Raw genomic sequence first — 10,252 nt, forward strand, 5'->3', positions numbered from 1 at the left:
TTGGAGTTTAAGGTGTTGGGGTTAGGAATTTAGAGGTTTAGGAGTTAGACGTTAGGGGTTGGGAGTTAAGAATTTAAGGTTTAGGGATTTAGGGGCCAAGTTAGGGGTTTGTGTTTAGATTAATTTTTTTAATTTATATTTTAAATATGTTCTTATATAATTGTAAAAGAGATAATAAATTTGTTTAGGATTTTTAGTTTAGGGTATATGATTAATTTAAGATTTAAGGCCGGTTTAGGAGTTCATATTTTAAGGTTTAGGGAGTATGAATTTAGAGATTACGAATTAGGGATTTAAGGTTTAGGGATTAGGGGTTTAGGGGTTAGACGTTAGGGGTTAAGAGTTAGGGATTCAAGGGTCGAGTTAATGTTTTGGGTTTAGATTAATTTTTTTAATTTATATTTTAAATATGTTCTTATATAATTGTAAAAGAGATAATAATAAATTAAATATATTGAAATTATGAGTATAGTTTAAATTATTTAAGAGATATATAATAGATAGACTTTATATGTATTGAATGATTAATTTAAGATTTAAGGTTAAGGTTTACTTGAGATTTGTTAAATGATAAAATTTTATACAATTAATTTATACTTTTATATTTAAAAAAATTAATTTAAACCATTTGATATATTTAAATATTAATTTAAATAGAATTAATAAATAAGTTAAAAAAAGTAATAGATTGATATGGATATTTAGGTATAATTATTTATTTTGGAGATGATCAAATTATAAAAAATAAAATTAAAATACAAAAATAAAATAATTTTGTTCAAAATAAAATAATTTTTTACTACGTTTTTTTATAAAAACGCCACAAAAAATAAACAATAGCCCCAAAATTTAACTTTAAAAATGCTACAAAAATTATTTAAGTTTAAAAAATCGCGCCATTTTACCCCAAATTTCCCACTGAAATCCCTAATCTTCCCATGTACAACAATATTTTCTCAGCTGCCACACTCCAACAAATACTCTGCACTCCCATGGCTGAAATAACAACCCAAAACCTTTTTATTACCAGCGCCAACAAAGCTTTGCTCTTTATCCATCTATCAAAGAACACACTACTCTGCATCATACACTGACGAAAAGAAAAAATATGGGTTTTGAGAAGGGAGCTTCATTGTTGGAAGATTTGGTAGAAAAAGCTGGAGGCTGTGCTGTGATGGATGGGGGTTTTGCTACTCAGCTTGAGAGTCATGGTGCTTCCATTAATGACCCACTTTGGAGCGCTCTTTGCTTGATCAAAGACCCTCACCTTATCAAGCAGGTACCTTTCGGTCTTCTTTCTCATTCAGCTTTGTTGGAAAATATGTACATTGCTGTTCTGCAAATGACTCCATGTCAAAAACAGGGTATAAAGTTTGAGACTTGGTTTTAGATTTTGAATCAACGTGGAGTGTTCATATGTGCAGGTTCATTTGGAGTATTTGGAGGCTGGTGCAGATATCTTAGTTACTTCATCTTACTAGGTTTGTTTATTAGTGTTTTTCAGATTCAGCCGAATGACTTGATTTGTTAGGCTAATGTGTGATCTTCTGCCTTTCATATATTCACAATATGGATATGGTGAAAAGGATAGGAGCTAAATGCTTCCTTTTTCTATGCAATAGGTCCACCACTTTCTTGTGAAAAGTCATGGAAAATATTCTGATTTTTCCCTAAGTTTGGCTTATTAATGAACCAGACGGAAAATAATGTAGTTATCATCTGTATATGTTCATCTGCAATGATTGATTCCTTGGAAACAATCAACATATCTTTGTAGAAACTTGCCTACCTTCATATTAGGAAGAGTAATTTATTTGAGATTATATGGTAAATGATAAACCCAATTTTAATTACAATTATTCACACATTCCAGATTTTTTAATTGATTTGAATCGAGCAATTAGACATAAAAGAATAATATGGATTTAAAAAAGAAGAAGCAAATATTGCAATGATAGTGTTTTCATATTTAATATTATTTATAATTTTTTAAAATAAGTTAATCCTAGAATAAAACTATAAACCTCATGTATAATGGTACCTGAACCTAAATCATCAAAGACCCAATCTTAAGCAGCAGCTCAAAACTCGACAGAGGCTAAGGATGATGCTGCCTCTGGAGAGGTTGCACAAGCTGAATAAGGATGGTGGAGTTAATAATGCCACAGGAGCAGCAGTTGGTAGAGGCTTTATACGGGATTCATCGGGCTGCTGGGTTATGGGGTACAGTTGGAGTACTGGTTGCTGCTTGATGTTGCTAGCTGAGCATTGAGAGCTGTATGACGGCTTGTCTGTGCCTTGAGATGCGGGTATTCGGTGCTGGTGGTGGTGGTGGAATCTGATAGTCGGGCTGCGGTGGACCTTGTCACGGATGTTACCAGGAAGGAGATGTTGGAGCTCGTAATAGCTATTCGTGGCCTTTTGTCTTAGTCGTGGTGGGTATCGGTGCGTCATGTTCTGCGAGGTGCAAATGCGGCAGCGGATTTTGTCACCAAGCTCGCTAGGGATTGCCCATTGGGTTTGCAGCTGGTTCGGCACCCTCCTCCATTTGTCAAACTCATGGTTGAATGGGAAGAGTAGGCCACCTATTGTCAATGACTGTTAACTTTGGTTGGCTTTTAGCCTAGGTTCATTTTTGTTTTCAAAAAAAAAATTCAATCTCAATTTTATCATTCAATCAAAATCTTTATATATATATATATGTATATATTTTATAGATATTTTTTTTACATAAACTTTTTTTTATCTACGTTTGTGGATATACAATAATAAAAACCTGATACTTTTTGAGCATGCTTGTTAAGATTCCAATTGTGTAAGGAACCGAGAAGGCCAGTGCAAAGTACGGGTGAAAGGATTTCGGTCTGGTCCCAACTAGTTCGGGGTGGGTTAAACTCAATACTGATGGTACTGTTTCTGTAGGTGGTCTTAAGTCCGGGGTTGCTGGTTTGATTAGGAATGCGTTGGGAAATGGGAAGTTGGCTATAGCAGATTCATTGGTGTGAGCAACGTTCTTGAAGTAGAACTGCATGTTATTTTGAATGGCTTGAAGATTGCCTGGGACAAAGGCTTTTAGCAAATACTGTTGGAATGTGATAACCTTCATATTATTAGCTCCTCTTATTGGTCGAGGCAATGATGCATTTAGTAAAGTTGAGGAATTAAGTAGAACGAACTGGGTAGTGCATGTTTCGTATATTGGAAGGATGGTAATGTGGCTAAAATAGCTCTAACAAATAGACCTGGGTTGCAAGTACCTTTAGACCTTTTTTCTGTTGTTCTTGACGTGTGGAGTGATGATGTTTCAGGCCTCTCTAGCTATACAAATGCTCAACACTTTTCCTGTGTATTTTGTTGGCTTCACTACACCAAAACAGGCTTTTAGAAGCAGGTCCAGGTTTGCTAGCCTTTGAGACCATTCCCAATAAACTTGAAGCTCAGGTTTGTTCTTCCTCATGTATACTTTACATGTAGGAAGTTACATTCTTCATTAGCTTTTCAAGTTTCTAGTGATCACTGGTCCATTCGTAATCAAAGCCGAGCAGGGACGAGTGGTGCATGTATAATGCACACTGGCTGCAAAGGTTAATTAGCAATCGTTGTGGTTCTTCTGCCTTTTGCGCCTCTCCCTTTTTTTTTTTTGGCTTTCTTGGTTCTCAGTTTCTCAATTCTATCCACAGTTGTATGGGGAAACCAAAGCACTACCGACCTCCTGCAAGTTCTTTCGAACTTTATTGCTTTCAAATTGGCGGTTTAAATTTTCAAATTTGACTTATTGTAAGGATTTTTTGCTCATAATTTATGGTGAAATTTTACAGGGAAAGAAAAAGGAAGGAAATGCTGCGAGATATGTGACGAGGTCACAAGCTATTAAAATCCTTCAAGTTAGCCTTTCGGATTTTAGGTTCATCTCTTCTTTCTCACTTTTATTAATTATTATTATTTAAGCTTCCTTTATTTGCCTTCTTTTATCATTTTTTTCATGTTGTTTTTAGCTTCGAAGATTAATTAGCTAATAATTTGAAACTATTGAGCTTCGTTAAGCTGAGATTAGTTCATCAAGTAGCAGTTAATTGCTACTTTTGCTAACTGTTTTTTGCTCACTGAAGCAAAGAGAAGAAGTGTGTATGGAAAATATTCTTATTGCTAGCTTTTTACTTCAGCATGAGTTTATGACTATGTTTTAATTGATATGATTTTGTTGTTATTATTATTATAAAAAATCGAGGATTTTAGTAAGAAAACATAAAAAAAAGCCTCAACCAAATGAAACGCGTATTGATGGGGTTTGTTATTTTTTATTAAATATGGTTGGCTTCCTTTTTGCTTTAATGGATTTAATACTGCAGGAAACTATGCATCCACAAAAGAGTATTTCCGAGAGAGCCAAAAAAGAAAGTGAAAGGAAATCATCATACTTACTGTCACTTGAAGGATGCCATGTACATTCTTCATGATCCACTACTTGATAAGTTTAGAGAAATAAGGGCATATCAAAGGAAGATAAAGAAAGCTAAGGCTAAAAAGAATGATGAGTTAGCAAAGCTTCTTCTATCTCGTGCACCTTCTTACAGACTTGATATGGTCATCCGCGATAGGTTTGTGAAAGAATCTTTGTATGTTTTATTTCCTCTCGTTGCTAGTTGTATCAAATCTGTAAAACTTTTATAGTAAAACTTTTATAGTAAGCATGTTGAACTCAGCCCCCATGCAGCATACAAAGGTGGCCATGCAGGGAACGTGCTTCAACAGCAAATTGAAACTGCATTGTTTCATTTGGTTACTCAAATGAACATTTTGTATTTTAGTTTGTTTTGAACTTAGTTGGTAGCTGCATTTTGATGTAATTAGGTAATGAATGACAAGTTTAGGTGGCTGTTTATGTGTTCAAACAAGTTTGCCAAGTTACTAGGCAAATTAGTGGTGTTAGGTGTGTTATTAGGTGGCAACTTGTTTGTTTTGCTGTTGTTATCTCTTATATGTATTGGCATTATGTCTTCTTGGAATGTTAATGAAAAATCCAGCTCATTTTCATTCAAAACTCTCTCTTTTCTTTTCTGTTTTCCATTGCAAAATTTTCTTCTTCCTCGATTGTTTCTGCTGCAAGCCTTGAGGCTTGTTGAGCAAGCAAAGCTGAAACTAGCTTGCTGCTGCCCTTTTGCACCAACAATTGGTATCTAGAGCTTATTTCTTAAGGGATCTGTTATACAAATCAATGGCTTCATCAAGCTTTTCACCAGCTGCACCTCAAGTATTTAATGGAGAAGGCTACCACATATGGGTGGTCAAAATGAAAACTTACTTGCAGGCTTTTGATCTGTGGAAGGTGGTCAACTCAGATGTTGAACCAGAGCCACTTAGAGCCAATCCAACAGTGGCTCAAATCAGGTAGCATGCTGATGAGAGAACTAAGAGGCATAAGACCATGTCTTGCATCCAAAACTCAGTGTCAGATGTGATTTTCACAAGGATTATGGCTTGTGAGACTCCAAAACAGGCCTAGGACAAGCTTAAGGAGGAGTTTCAAGGCACTGAGAGGACAAGGCAACAACAACTGTTGAATTTGAGAAGGGATTTTAAGAATCTGAAGATGAAGGAAAAAGAAACAGTGAAGCAGTATGCAGATAGAATCATGGCAGTGGTTAACAGTATCAGGCTCCTTGGTGAGCACTTTGATAAGGCAAGATAGTGGAGAAAGTCCTCTCCACTTTGCCTGAGAGATATGAGGCCAAGATATCCTCTCTAGAGGACTCAAGAGACCTAGCTAGCATCTCCTTGACCGAGCTAATTAACACTTTTTATGCTCAGGAACAAAGAAGAGCTAATAGAGCTGAAGATCACCAGGAAGGTGCATTCAATGCCAAGGCCAAAGAAGCCTCGAGCACCAATGCTCCCAGAGGCAAAAAGCCTTGGAAAAGCAGGCCTAAGCTTGATGCTGCAAGGAGCAATGACCAGCCCTGCAGACATTGCAAGAGGCCAGGTCATCCAGAAGACAGATGCTGGTTCAGGCCAGATGCAGTATGTCAACACTGCAAGAAGAAAGGCCATATTGAAAGGGTTTGCAAAAACAAAACCAAGCTGAGGCAGAGTCAATTTCAACAACCAAAGGTTGAAGCTCGAGTAGCTGAGGATAGTAGTGACCAACAAGAGCAGGTCTTTGCTGTTTCTTGCTTAGCTGCTAAGAAGAAATGTTCAAAAGGCTGGTTATTGGACAGTGGTTGCACTAACCACATGTCACCAGATGCCTCCTTGTTTAAAACCTTGGATAGAAGTTGCAAAACCAAGGTCAAGGTTGGAAATGGTCAGTTCATAAGGGCTGAAGGAAGAGGACAGGTGCTGATATGTACTCCTATAGGCAACAAGATCATTCCAAATGTGCTATTGGTGCCTGAGATTGATAGAAACCTTCTCAGCATAGCTCAATTGCTCGAGAAAGGCTATTCTGTTGTGTTCAAGGACAAACAGTGCCACATTGCTGATCCAAGTGGATCAAGCCTTATGACAGTCAAAATGACTGACAAATGCTTTAAGGTTCATTGGTCAAATGACTCAAAGTCAGCATACACAACCTCTGTTGATGATTCTAAGCTTTAGCATCAAAGGCTCGAGCATGCCAACTTCAGATCAATGGCTCGAATGGCCAAAGAAGGCTTGGTAGAGAACTTCACCAGCTCAGTGGAGCATGATGATGTGTGTGAAGTGTGCCAGATGGGAAAACAGTCAAGACTCCCATTTCCTACAAACTTAGCTTGGAGAGCCACTGAAAGACTGCAGCTGGTGCATTTTGATGTATGTGGTCTTATGAGGACTGAATCACTCAGCAAAAACAGGTATTTCATTCTCTTCATTGATGATTTTACAAGGTTTTGCTGGATTTTCTTTCTGAAACACAAGTCTGAGGTAGCTCAAGTGTTTGTGAAGTTTAAAATGGCTGTTGAGACAGAAGCAGGTTGCAAGCTGAAATCGATAAGGTCAGACAACGACACTGAATACACTCCAGCTTAGTTTTAAGCTATTTGCAATGATGCTGGCATCAAACACCAGCTTACAAATGTCTACATACCTTAGCAGAATGGGGTAGCTGAAAGAAAGAACAGAAGTTTGATGGACATGGCCAGATGTCTCCTGTTTGAGAAGAAACTGCCCAAAACCATGTGGGCTGAGGTAGTAAACACTGTTGTCTACCTTCAGAATAGGCTTCCTACCAAAGCTCTTACATCCAAGACACCTTTCGAAGCTTGGTTTGGATTCAAGCCTTCCTTGGCACACCTGAAGGTGTTTGGCTGCCTGTGCTATGCACAAATACCAGCAGCAAAGAGGGACAAGCTATCTGAAAGGGCTCAACCAGGTGTCTTAGTGGGTTATAGCTCAGTCAAGAAGGGCTACAGGGTTCTGGATCCCTTGACAAGCAAAGTCCAGGTGAGCAGAGATGTCATCTTTGATGAAAAACCTTGCTGAAATTGGGAAAAGAGTGAACCAGAAGCTACTTCAAAAGACCTGGTGCCTGATCAAGTTGAACTCGAGCAGCTTGGACCTGAGATGGATGTTAATGATGTGCCTGTGAGATGAACAAGGTCATTGGATGAAATTTATGAAAGGGTACAAGTTGCCATAACAGAACCTAGCAGTTTTGAAGAGGTTGAGGCTGATGAGGGTTGGAAACAGGCTATGGTTGATGAAATCAAGATGATTAAGAAGAACCAGACATGGGAGTTGGTTGAAAAGCCAGCCAATAGAAAGACCATTGGTGTAAAATGGGTCTATCGTGTAAAGCATAATGCAGATGGAAGTTTAAATAAGCTGAAGGCCAGGCTAGTTGTGAAGGGCTTCAGTCAGAGATATGGTCTGGACTACTTGGAAACATTTTCTCCAGTAGGCAGACTCGATACAATCAGACTGCTGGTTGCTGTTGCTGCTCAGAACCAGTGGACAATCCACCAAATGGATGTCAAGTCTGCATTCCTCAATGGATTCCTGGAAGAGGAGATATACATTGAACAACCTCCAGGATTCATAATGTCTGGTAAGGAACATTTGGTTTTTAGGCTAAAAAAGGCCTTGTATGGCCTAAAACAGGCCCCTCAAGCCTGGTACGCTCGAATTGACTTATATCTGGTCAGTTTGGGATTTGAAAGGAGTGCTAGTGAGCCAACACTCTATGTTAAAAGAAATCGAGCTGGAACTCAGCTCATTGTGTCACTCTATGTTGATGATCTTCTAGTGACTGGAAGAGACAAATTCATGCTGGCTGATTTGAAAACAAGAATGAAAGAGATGTTTGAAATGTCAGACCTTGGATTAATGACATACTTTCTAAGAATGGAAGTTAATCAAGCTGATAAAGGAATCTTCTTGGGACAGAAATCATTTGCTTTGAAAGTTTTAGCAAAATTCTCAATGGAGAACTCCAAGCCAACTAACACACCTATGGCTGTTGGCATGAAACTATCGAGCCAAGAAGACCATGAACCTGTCTGTGAAACTGATTACAGAAGCCTTGTTGGTTGTTTGCTGTATCTAACAGCAACAAGACCTGATATTCTATTTCCAGTGAGCATGCTATCAAGATTCATGCATTGCTGTAACCAGTAGCATTACAAAGCTGGAAAACGGGTGCTGAGATACATCAAAGGCACCTTGAGCCATGGAATATATTTCAGTAGAACTGAAGAATTGAAACTGATTGGCTACACTGACAGCGATTGTGCTGGTTCAAAAGATGACATGAAGAGCACCTCTGGTTATGCTTTTACACTTGGCTCAGCTATGATTTGTTGGAGCTCAAGAAAACAAACAATGGTGGCTCAGTCGACAGCTGAAGCTGAGTATGTAGCTGCTGCCAATGCTGTTAATCAAGCTATGTGGTTAAGAAAAATTCTCAATGATTTGAATCTACAGCAAAATGAAGCAACTGGGATTTACTGTGACAACAAGTCAGCAGTTGCTATTGCTAAAAATCTTGTCTTCCATGGCAGGACAAAACACTTCAACATTATACTACATGTGATAAGGGATATGGAACAAGCTCAAGAGATTGAGCTGATTCACTGCAACTCTGAAAATCAAATTGCTGATATCTTCACAAAGCCCCTTGGTGTATCAAGATTTCTAAGTCTAAGAAAGCAACTAGGAGTCTGCTGCATAGAAGTTGAGGAGGAGTGTTGAAGTCAGCCCCCATGCAGCATGCAAAGGTGGCCATGCAGGGAACGTGCTTCAACAGCAAACCGAAACTGCATTGTTTCATTTGGTTACTCAAATGAACATTTTGTATTTTAGTTTGTTTTGAACTTAGTTGGTAGCTACATTTTGATGTAATTAGGTAATGAATGACAAGTTTAGGTGGCTGTTTATGTGTTCAAACAAGTTTGCCAAGTTACTAGGTAAATTAGTGGTGTTAGGTGTGTTATTAGGTGGTAACTTGTTTGTTTTGCTGTTGTTATCTCTTATATGTATTGGCATTATGTCTTCTTGGAATGTTAATGAAAAATCCAGCTCATTTTCATTCAAAACTCTCTCTTTTCTTTTCTGTTTTCCATTGCAAAATTTTCTTCTTCCTCGATTGTTTCTGCTGCAAGCCTCGAGGCTTGTTGAGCAAGCAAAGCTGAAACTAGCTTGCTGCTGCCCTTTTGCACCAACAAAGCAGCAACATAACTAAATCACCATATGCTGATAATGAGAAGATTTATTATTCCTATTCCCTTGGCTCCAATTTTTTTGGTTCAAAACTTGATGTCTAAGTGCATGCTTGAGTATTTGGCAATCAATCCTGTGAAATAGTTTCTAGTTAAGGTGGCATAGAAGCATATAGTCCAGGCATAGTCTGCTCTTACAATTTATGATTGTTTTTTGGTTTCTCCTCTCCACAAACTGTCTAATGTAGTTGGCAGAATGAGATGATGTTATTTATGCCTATACATGCATTTCTCTGTGGATGGGTAACTTATATCTTTGATTTAAGGCATAGTTTGATGACAGCATAACTTATTGCTGAAGTTATACAGCCACGTTGTTTGCATGCTGATGACCAGTTTTGACATTTAAGATTTCAGCATAACATAATTGTTTGTTATATAATTTTTTTAGCCTTAATGGCTATATATAATTTTTATTTTTAACATCTCTATTGTTTACCAAGTTTGTCGGTTTATCTGTTCATTTGGTTTTGCATCGTTTAGATATTGAAGGTGTTGTAGAGGATTCAATCTCTTCAAGCTGGAAAATCCAAGGCTTAGCACTTCTTCAAGTGGAGTGT

At 37.9% G+C, this 10,252-nt stretch overlaps 2 long non-coding RNA genes across 3 annotated transcripts; one reads left to right on the forward strand and one right to left on the reverse strand.

Annotated features, from left to right (window-relative positions):
* Positions 1-908: 908 nt before the first annotated feature.
* Positions 909-9,992, forward strand: LOC107918730 (uncharacterized). Of its 2 annotated transcripts, XR_005923488.1 has the most exons (4): positions 925-1,279; positions 1,425-3,904; positions 4,350-4,723; positions 9,192-9,992. It is a non-coding gene; the product is annotated as an uncharacterized lncRNA (long non-coding RNA). The 2 variants fall into 2 exon arrangements; XR_005923487.1 differs by lacking the exon at positions 9,192-9,992 and having other exon boundaries at positions 909-1,279; positions 4,350-5,029.
* Positions 3,621-3,955, reverse strand: LOC107918731 (uncharacterized). The gene is made up of 2 exons (XR_001690215.2): positions 3,817-3,955; positions 3,621-3,712 (listed from the first exon to the last, which is right to left on the reverse strand). It is a non-coding gene; the product is annotated as an uncharacterized lncRNA (long non-coding RNA).
* Positions 9,993-10,252: the final 260 nt, after the last annotated feature.

Source organism: Gossypium hirsutum, chromosome D13 (genome assembly GCF_007990345.1).
Source record: "Gossypium hirsutum isolate 1008001.06 chromosome D13, Gossypium_hirsutum_v2.1, whole genome shotgun sequence".
Taxonomy (NCBI): domain Eukaryota; kingdom Viridiplantae; phylum Streptophyta; class Magnoliopsida; order Malvales; family Malvaceae; genus Gossypium; species Gossypium hirsutum.